Raw genomic sequence first — 9,203 nt, 5'->3', positions numbered from 1 at the left:
AAAATTAAAATTCGAAAATTTTTTCTAAAGCCTCCAGGGGACTTCGTTTTCGCACGAAAAAATTTTATGTGCCCTTATTGCATCCGGACCCACAATTGCACCAAAATGTAATCTTCCAATAAATATGTCAACATAATAACACCCAGGATTTATATGGTGAGTCAATCCATATAAGCTTCGTGCATATGGCCTGCGTTGCCAGAGAGGACGTTGGAAATAAAAACATTCATCCTGCATTCTCACCATGACAGATGAATGAGGCAGATGATGCTGTCCAGGAAAATAGGGTTCTTCTGGTAAATGGGATCTTCCAGTCACAGTGGGTTCTTCAGGTAAATGATTCGGTACAGGTTGTTGGGGCTATCCCATTGCGCTTAATTTTGCAAAAGAAAGGTAACATTAATAAAGTCTTTCTGCATCAGCAGCTTAAACTTTCAAAAACAGTGAAAAATCACTAATCAGAAAAAATGAACTCTATGTATTCATAAGAATAAAACTGTTTCACTAAGTAAATGTTTTCCATGACATTTGAAAATCGGAAGTCCATTTGAGAAGTTCTTCAAAAATTCTAGAAAATTTAAGTAGATTTTATCACTTATTTTCATAATGCCACTAAATTCAAAAAATGAATCTATCTGTATTCTGTTGTCTGTATGGGCACGATCACTTCAAAAACTGGTTAGATTTAATCGAGCTTTGGTACACTTTTCCAAGACTTAAAATAAGAGGACTAGTTCGTTAGCCAGCTATTTTCCATGAAAATTGAAGAAGATAAAAGATTTTCAAAATAATTGTCAAGATTTCTTTCAATATTTAAAAATTCTATATATAACAGTTTTCAGTATTCAGAAAGTTGAGCAATATACCCGATATAAAGTGCGTTTTGTTTTTAAAGCATTCTCAATTCTCATTATTATCTGACTATTATATGCTTTCAAGTCAAAAAATATTTTTAAGCTATTCTATACGTCTTATATTTTTAAAAATAATTTCAGCCGACTCAAATTTGTCTAAAATTACGAAAAATTATTGTAAAGGTGAAAAATTGTCTGAAAATCTATTTGAAAATCTTATTGAATCTCTTTAAATGCTCGCAATATTTACAGAGTTTTGAAATATTTTTCAATTTTCTCTTAAAGAAGAATTTTCTTTATTATCCTGAGCTTTTGTAAAAGTCCTGAAATATCTTTTAAGTTTTCAGTGTTTATGAATCGTTTTTAAACTGATCAAATTATATTAATATTTGGTGGGCTGTGTAGTATCGTATGAATAGAAGGTTGAAAATAAAAGCTATAAGTATGGTTTTCTTTTGTAGGAATTCCTCTTCAATCCCTAAAAAACTTGGCTCGTTACACAATAACCTTAAAGTATAAGATCATTTTTTCAAAAATGCAAAAAAAGTAAAATAAAAAAGAATACGAAATTAGTTTCTCCGGAAACAAGATGTTTTTGAGATGTTCCGTACATACACTTGAAGTTTTTTTTCATTGATTGAAATTCTTTTGCTTAAATTAAAAATGAGTAATATTATTGAGCACAAATTTATTATTGTTGATCCAACGGTATCACTTTTAATTTGATTAATTCTGCTTGTATTCCATTAGTTTTATAATTGTTGATGATAAACATGTAGTAGACTACATGCGTTATCCCCTACGAACAAGAAAATAAAACACTCTAAGAATGAGTCAAAACTTTCTAGAGCGCTGATAGGTAAAAAATGTCTATCCATGAAAATACTAAAATAGGAGAGAAAATTTCAAAAAACCCACAGAAAATTCGAGACACTTTGAGCTGATGTTGTCATCAAGTCACAGCATGCAAACATGATTGCAAACATGATTGAAATCGTATAGACCATATTAATTATAAATATGAGTTTTAATAGTCTATTAAACTTACGCTTGAAATTCGGGAAGCCCCCGAACAAAATGAGTAGAATTTCAGTGAAAATCTTCATTTGTCCTCAGTGAAAAAAATGCTAGAGAACAGAAATCAAAGCATTCATGAAGTTCGTGATAGAACTGACACGAAAATAGCTAACTGCTATCCGAATGATGCCTTATTTATTCTTTAAAGTAAAGAAAGTTGATTATTTTCATTACTTGTATACCTGAGTAATAAATCTAGTTATTGCGAAAATTTTATTTAAGTATAGTATCAAGAAGTTTCAAGAACTACGAAATGTATTCCAGATTGGATAATAGAGATAGAGAAAACATTTAAAATAATTTTCCTTAGATTTGAAGTTGCTGTCTTATTTATAAGAAGTAAATCAAAGACAAAAATAATTATTATGGGCTAATCGTACAGAAATTGACAAATGTTTATCTTATTTTCGATTTGGGCCAGATCGGGCAGACAATTTTGTGGTTGTTAAATTTGGCCCCCTCTAGACCCCGGCTTAACAGCCAAGCTTGCCAGTAGATGGCGCTCCATTAATTTCGGGTAATAAAGTGGGTTGAATCCAAATCGCCAAAGTTTCAATGTAAAGTGTCAAGCGTCAAAAATATTTCAATTATTATTTGTAAAAGTGACAAAGTAAGTAGGAAAAAATGTCAAAAGTGGGCACAGGACGAGTGCGTAGGTATAGTATACTTCAAAATATTCCTGAATTACGGGTTGAAGACCATAATAAGTAAATTTATTAAAAAAGTTAAGATGAAACCTTACCTCGAAATAAGGTTATTTATTTATAAGAAAAGTAGCAAAAGTAATGTTTCATTTGTTGAATATGAAAATAGATTAGATCAACAATGACGTCATAAACATATTTAGTACCACTTATTTTTAGGTGATTTGATACAATCGGAATGTAAATACAACCTTCTTATTTATATTTGCTTTTGTAAAAATAACTTAAAGAGCCGCAGTGCGATTTTATAATCCACTTATTTCAAAATAACTTTCCACAATTAAGTTCAACCTAGAAATTGAAAGCAACTTCAATTTATAAATTAAAACCAAAAATATATTGTAAAGTACTTAAATGGTTTCATATCGCGATCTGTTAGATAACCTGATATTTATATTCTCAAATTTCAGTTAAGGTGGTGATATATTGGATTTTAATATTATTTTATTCAAGAATCCCTTTTAATTATGAATAAGAAAAATAAATTAATATGGGCCCGATCGGGGCCAGACATGGTTATCTCTGGACACAGACCTTGGGCCCCGATCGGGCATCGTGTTTCACTTCGAGTATGGCCCCATCTAGATAGCCTGATTTGAGCCAAATTCTGCCCGATCTGGCCCCGATCAGATCCAAATTGGAATTTTTGCACGGGTAATTACAACTGATTATTATGTGTCTTTTGGATATCGCGTTTCGCGCCTGATCATGTATTTCTGTGTGGATTTTAAATTATGAAAAATTTGAGCCATGTCCATATTGGGGTTTTTGTGACACATTTCAATTTGAGGAACCTATGTCCCTATATATTAAATTAATGATTTTCTTGTGATTTTTTCAGAAACCAGTTAATTAAACATGGCTGAAATTGACTAATGCGAGATTCGTAATACTGCAAACAATTTACAACGCACATTTGCGATGCTTAGAAAACCTTTTTTTCAACATTTTTAATAATCTTTCATTGAAAAATAATGTTGTTGCAATTTTCATTTGCAAATAATACGATTAAGAAAGTGTATTAGCGCATATTCGAGTGAAGATCATTTTCTCATCTGATGCGCTCTATTCAATTGAAAAAAGAATCATCAATTTTCCGTGCGAGCAACGAAAAGCGAGAAATCGCTATCCCCTCCTCAGCGAGAGCACCTCTCTATCCAATTGCAGTTTTCTCGATTACGTGGAATTTCGTTAACTTGAATTAAAAATAAGCGTAGCATGCTGTCATCATAAGAATAGCAATAAATTAAACTTCGGTAATTAGAAAAGACAGTCTGATATTTCTGAAATTATTTTAATATTTTTTCATACAACTACGAAATAGAAGAGAAAATCCGGGAGCACAAATTTATTATTGTTGATTCAACGCTATTTCTAAGGAGACCTCGAATTTTTAATTCATTTCAAAATCATTAAATGCCAACTTAAATAACTTTTACTAATTGTTACAACCCTCATTTAATAATTCCCTGAATTATTCTTCAGAATAAACAAACTTGAAGAAGAAATAATTCTTAAGTCACTTTAGAAAATCGAGGTATAGAATAAATTTTTTAAGCATATACATGAATAATCTGTCATCAAACGAACATTTTTTGATAAGGAATTACTACAAATTGCAATAGGTGCTTAAGTGTACATTCGTACTACTAAAGCACTTGATTTATATGAAGATATGATATTCATGTTGATAAAAACCGTTTTACTTGGTAACCGACTTGGTGATGTGTTGAATTTGCCTCTAAGACATCGTTGTCTGGCTGCTTTTCGAAACTGAGTGGAGACATAATCCTTTTTCTTACTTTTGAAGTCTGATCATGGTTCATCCTAAGTGGATGTAAACTTGTCTTAACAGGAAACTTTTTTGAACTTAGGAATGAGATTGAAATTGATGAATGAAAAATTTGCAATTATTAAATTAATTGTTTTTAATTTAAACATTCAGAATCTATGGGTGTGAACGAGTTAAACCCTGAAAAATGTTCTTCGAAAAAATTGACAATTGTAATTTTTTAAAAGGATCTCATAAGCCGTTAGAAATACGTAAAAACAAACAACATTATCGGCATAGTCGTCAAAAAAGTCTAATAAAAATATAAATCCGTAAATAAATGTATTGAATATACATAATGTATAAAAATATACAACATTGTTTAATCATTAATAGAAATTAAAAAATTAGATTTTTCTCACTCGCTTTGCTCGTGCGAAAAACCTCTCCTTCGCTAAATAATCACTTATCATACACGTTCCGAAATGTACTATTTTATGAGTTTAGCATGTCATGATTGTGGACAATTCAAGTCAAAACCAAGTTCAAGAATTTGTAATCGGAAAGCCACGTGCCTCACCAGCCTGCTCCGACCAATGGCCAAATCCGCTTGAAGTATTTAATATTTGGAAGCATTGTTTCAAATGACTTTCTAGTACAAAACCTTATAATGTTTCCGATATTCCGGTGGTCAGATATAAACTGTTTTAAATCTTTGGATGTGGTCATGTAAATTTTCACGGATCTTTTTTGTTGAAAAGCAGAATTCCCCTATTTCATTAAATGCTTTGAATGTTTGAAAAATTGGAATGAATCGAAGTTTATTACCATTATTACATATTTTTGATTTAAATATTTTATCAGCATTTTTTAAAAGTTGTTTGCAACCGTTTCATTCAAATACTTCCCCATGTTAATTCTTAGTAACAATATATAGACATTGCATTAGTCTTTTCCCGTCCAACCATGCATACTAAACCATTGAAAAAAAATATGTTTGACTATACCTTGTATTGTGTGTAGTTCTGGTATCAAACATTTTTGTTGAAAGAAAGAAGTTTGAATTTCCTGTTTGAACAAAAAATTTGAATCTTTGTACGAGAGCAAAACATAAGATTAATTTTTAATTCAAGAAGAAGAACTTTCATCGCAACAAATGAATTTTCCCTCTGAATATATGACTTGTCAGCAAAAAGTTCAATTTTTAGCTAATAGGTAAAATTTCAGGTAGCTCGATTTTCAAACAGAAATTTTTAATTTTCTAACCATACACTTGAATTTTCAACCAAAAATCATGGCTTTTTTTGGTGAATTCTAGCCAATACGCAAAATTTGAAGAAAGCCTTTTAATAAAATTTGTAGATCTTATCAAGATACAGAAATGTTTCTTTTCTAAAGTATTTTTCTCCAGTAAAGATATTTTCCGAAAAATGAGTTGTTTTGATCACGTGTGAAAAAATTTAGGGATGCGACATAAATTTTGTGTGTGACTAATCACAGGGGTACTTTCCCACTCTCGAGCAGCCGCTGGAAAGGGATAAGGGTTAAACAATATTATTTCTGTGACCAGTGACAGGAATGTCTTCCCACCTGTGAACTATCAGCAGAATCACCTAATACTAACTGGATTCTAGCCCGCTACACTTACTAAATTTCAATAGTGATTTTCTTAAAAGAATATAAATCCCAGAAAAAAAGTGTTTGCGATCAAATTCAGTCGCCGCTGTGAGTAGGGCCGCTTTTGTTAAATCGATTCGCTCTGCTTCTTCTCCTACTACACAGAATAACTGGGGGTGAAAAATGTTGCAGGTAATAATTATTTCTGTGTAAAGTGAGCTTGGGTGAGGGTAATGTCAGTCACTTTTAACAATAAATGGGTAAAGTATACCTGACATTACCCTGGAGAAGGGTAACGTACTGACGAAGTGTCACATGCTGACTTTATATTCAAAGAAGCGGCTATAAATATTGAATTATGACATACTTACAGGCATGCTCAAACTTGCGATTTCAATTTGAAAATTTAAGTACTTGAATGCGAGGATATTTAATTTATTCCACGATTTGTGATTTATACCGAGAACTGTATGGCCGAATAAATTCTGAGAAGCAGACGTATATGAAAAAGTCAATAATAAATTCAATAAATTAAACTTCGGTGGATAGAAAAGGCAGTCTGATATTTCTGAAATTCTTTTTATATTGTGAGTATATGATAATGTAGTACTGTGTTAAATAAAATTTTTTTCGCACAGCTATGAAATAGAAGAGAAAATCCTGCAGCACAATTTTATTATGAATGAGTCAACTTTATGCCTAACAAAGCCTTGAATTTTTACTCAACTTTACAATTATTCAATGTCACCTTAAGTAATGTACATACATGCCATAATAATTAATAATTAATCTTTTCCAAACTAAATGTAAACTTAAAATTTAAGCCCAGTAGGAACTACATATAAGCTATTGTATTTACATGTTTGAGAACATAGATGCCGTATTAAAGACCCATATTAATTTTAATATTACATTAAACTTACGTTTAAAATTCAGAAACTCCCGAAGACTAGAATTTGTATTTAAGTGAAAATCTTCATACCTTCTTAATGAATGAGCTAATGCAGAACAGAAATATAAATTGTTCAGAAGTTTGTGAAAAATCTGGCAAAAAAGGCTGCTATATACACTACCTGTTTCGCCACCCATCCGATAAATTATTTATTTACTTCATAGAATAAACTGAGTCAAACGAGAAATAGTGCGATTTCAGTCAATAGAATGTTTGTGTTTACTAGTCCTTTTAATCATTTAGACAATTTTCGTATTTATTAAACCTTTAACTAAATGTCACGACTCGCATTCAATCAGTGCCTTACTTACTCTAGAATTAACAAACTTTAAAAAGGAATAATTCTGCAACCATTTTTTCCAAATCCACTTTTGACCCACAAGCAACCATCGAATCTAGTTTGTTTTCATTACAGGCGACAGATAGGGTTGCCTCTATCCAAAGCTCGATAGATACGTCCGTGTGTCAGCTAAGGGCAAACTAGCTCACTATTTCGCGCGAGTAAAGGAGGTGGAAACTCACGTGAGTGAGAGAAACCACTAGCATTGAAAATTCACGTGATTACTTTACTCAGATTTGAAGATAAAAGAAACAAATGACTGCAAAGGTCGCTTCCTATCTGTCAGCAACTAGTCTTCCACAATAGAGAAAATCAAACGCAAAAACACGTTCAAAAAACTGACATCTTTAAAATCCTGTCAAGAATTCGTTTATTGGTTTATGCAATATTTAATTCATTAAAAACCGAACACTTCCATTATCTAGCCTTTAAAACATGTCGCAATGAGCCGCGGATAAAAGTAAAATGGGGAACCTGCACCTTACACAAAGTTGCCGTCTTAGCCACCTACGCCATGCTCTCACGCTATCCGGCGTCTATAAAATTTTCGTCAGGCTTGGCCTGCTCGAGAAATGCGTTCACCTTAACTTACTATAGTCGGTTCTTGGCTCGAACGTTCCTTCAAATCGTGAGTAGCAAAGGGGTCTCCGAAAGTCCACGGTCCTAACACGTTTAACCCACGCCCGTCAAAATCCGCGAATTCCCCACCTACGTGATATAAAAGTCGAGGCAGGCAAGGTACTTAATCACGATGAAGGGAAGACCACGTACCTTGTTGACACCTGGCTAGAGTTACTCTGTTATTTTTATCCATTATCCAATTCTTCCTTTCGTTTTGTCAGATTTCGGCTCTCAATCCAAATCGGTCAATCCGCCTCCACCGTTAAGTTTTGAACAGGGCCAGCGGACTTCTCCTGCCTTCCATCTATCGTCATCCGGCTGTTTTCCACAAGGCCTTACGAATTTTCTGTAAAGCCTCCCTTGCTTAGCTTGTATTAACGGAAGAGGTCCAATGGGTGCCCTCCGTCAATGTGCGCTTCAGTGGTCAAGTTCCCTGTGCCTGTTCGTTCTGTCCTACGAACTGCTAGGGTTCCTATAGGCTGGCTGACTCCTAATTCTAAACTGATGGCCTTAAGCATCAGCCGATGAGTGATCGCTTCCCAACGCAAAGATGCATGCTTCATTCGGTTCATCGGCTTTCCCCAGCTTGGTCTTAACTCGATCCCTTCCAAAAAGAATGGAGCCCATAATAATAATAGTAATAATAAGAAGAAGAAAGAAAAAAACTATACGATCAACGCCTATAAATCGTTAATTTGGATAAACCCGTCCTGTGCAGCTCTTGCTCTTTGTCTATCAGGCACCTACTTTATTAACCTGGATCATCCAGGCTTCTCTTGTTTTGGACTGAAAAGGAGGACCATCACTGCTCACCCATTCCTGATTTCCCTAAATTTGGGAGGCGATGCAGAATCAAAACTTCCCGAGCAAGTATAGTGCGTAGTAAAAGGAAAGAAATCGGTACCATAACGCTAAGTAATTACCGCTAGATTGCACATTAAAAAAAATCTCGTTTATCTTAACTGGCCAGAATGGCGAAACACAAAAAGTCTACGGTCTGTTTACTGTTACGATACTATCGGCATGTAAAGGCTCACGGGAAATACTGGGATGAAGTTGAGTACTTATTGTATCTGCCATTTTAAAATTCGTTTCATTTGATAAGTTTTTCGTGATCAGCGATAGTAAAAGCATATAATAAGCACATAACAATAGAAAAAATGATGTCTCACAACCGTGAGATAGGTGGTTACAGTCTGTAAAGGAATCAATACGACGATCCAGCAAAAGCCTCGTGGACCCTAAGAACACGGAGCAACCCAAGGAT

The sequence above is a fragment of the Belonocnema kinseyi genome, chromosome 3 (genome assembly GCF_010883055.1).
Source record: "Belonocnema kinseyi isolate 2016_QV_RU_SX_M_011 chromosome 3, B_treatae_v1, whole genome shotgun sequence".
Lineage (NCBI taxonomy): Eukaryota > Metazoa > Arthropoda > Insecta > Hymenoptera > Cynipidae > Belonocnema > Belonocnema kinseyi.
Note: the sequence above shows the minus strand (reverse complement) of the source record.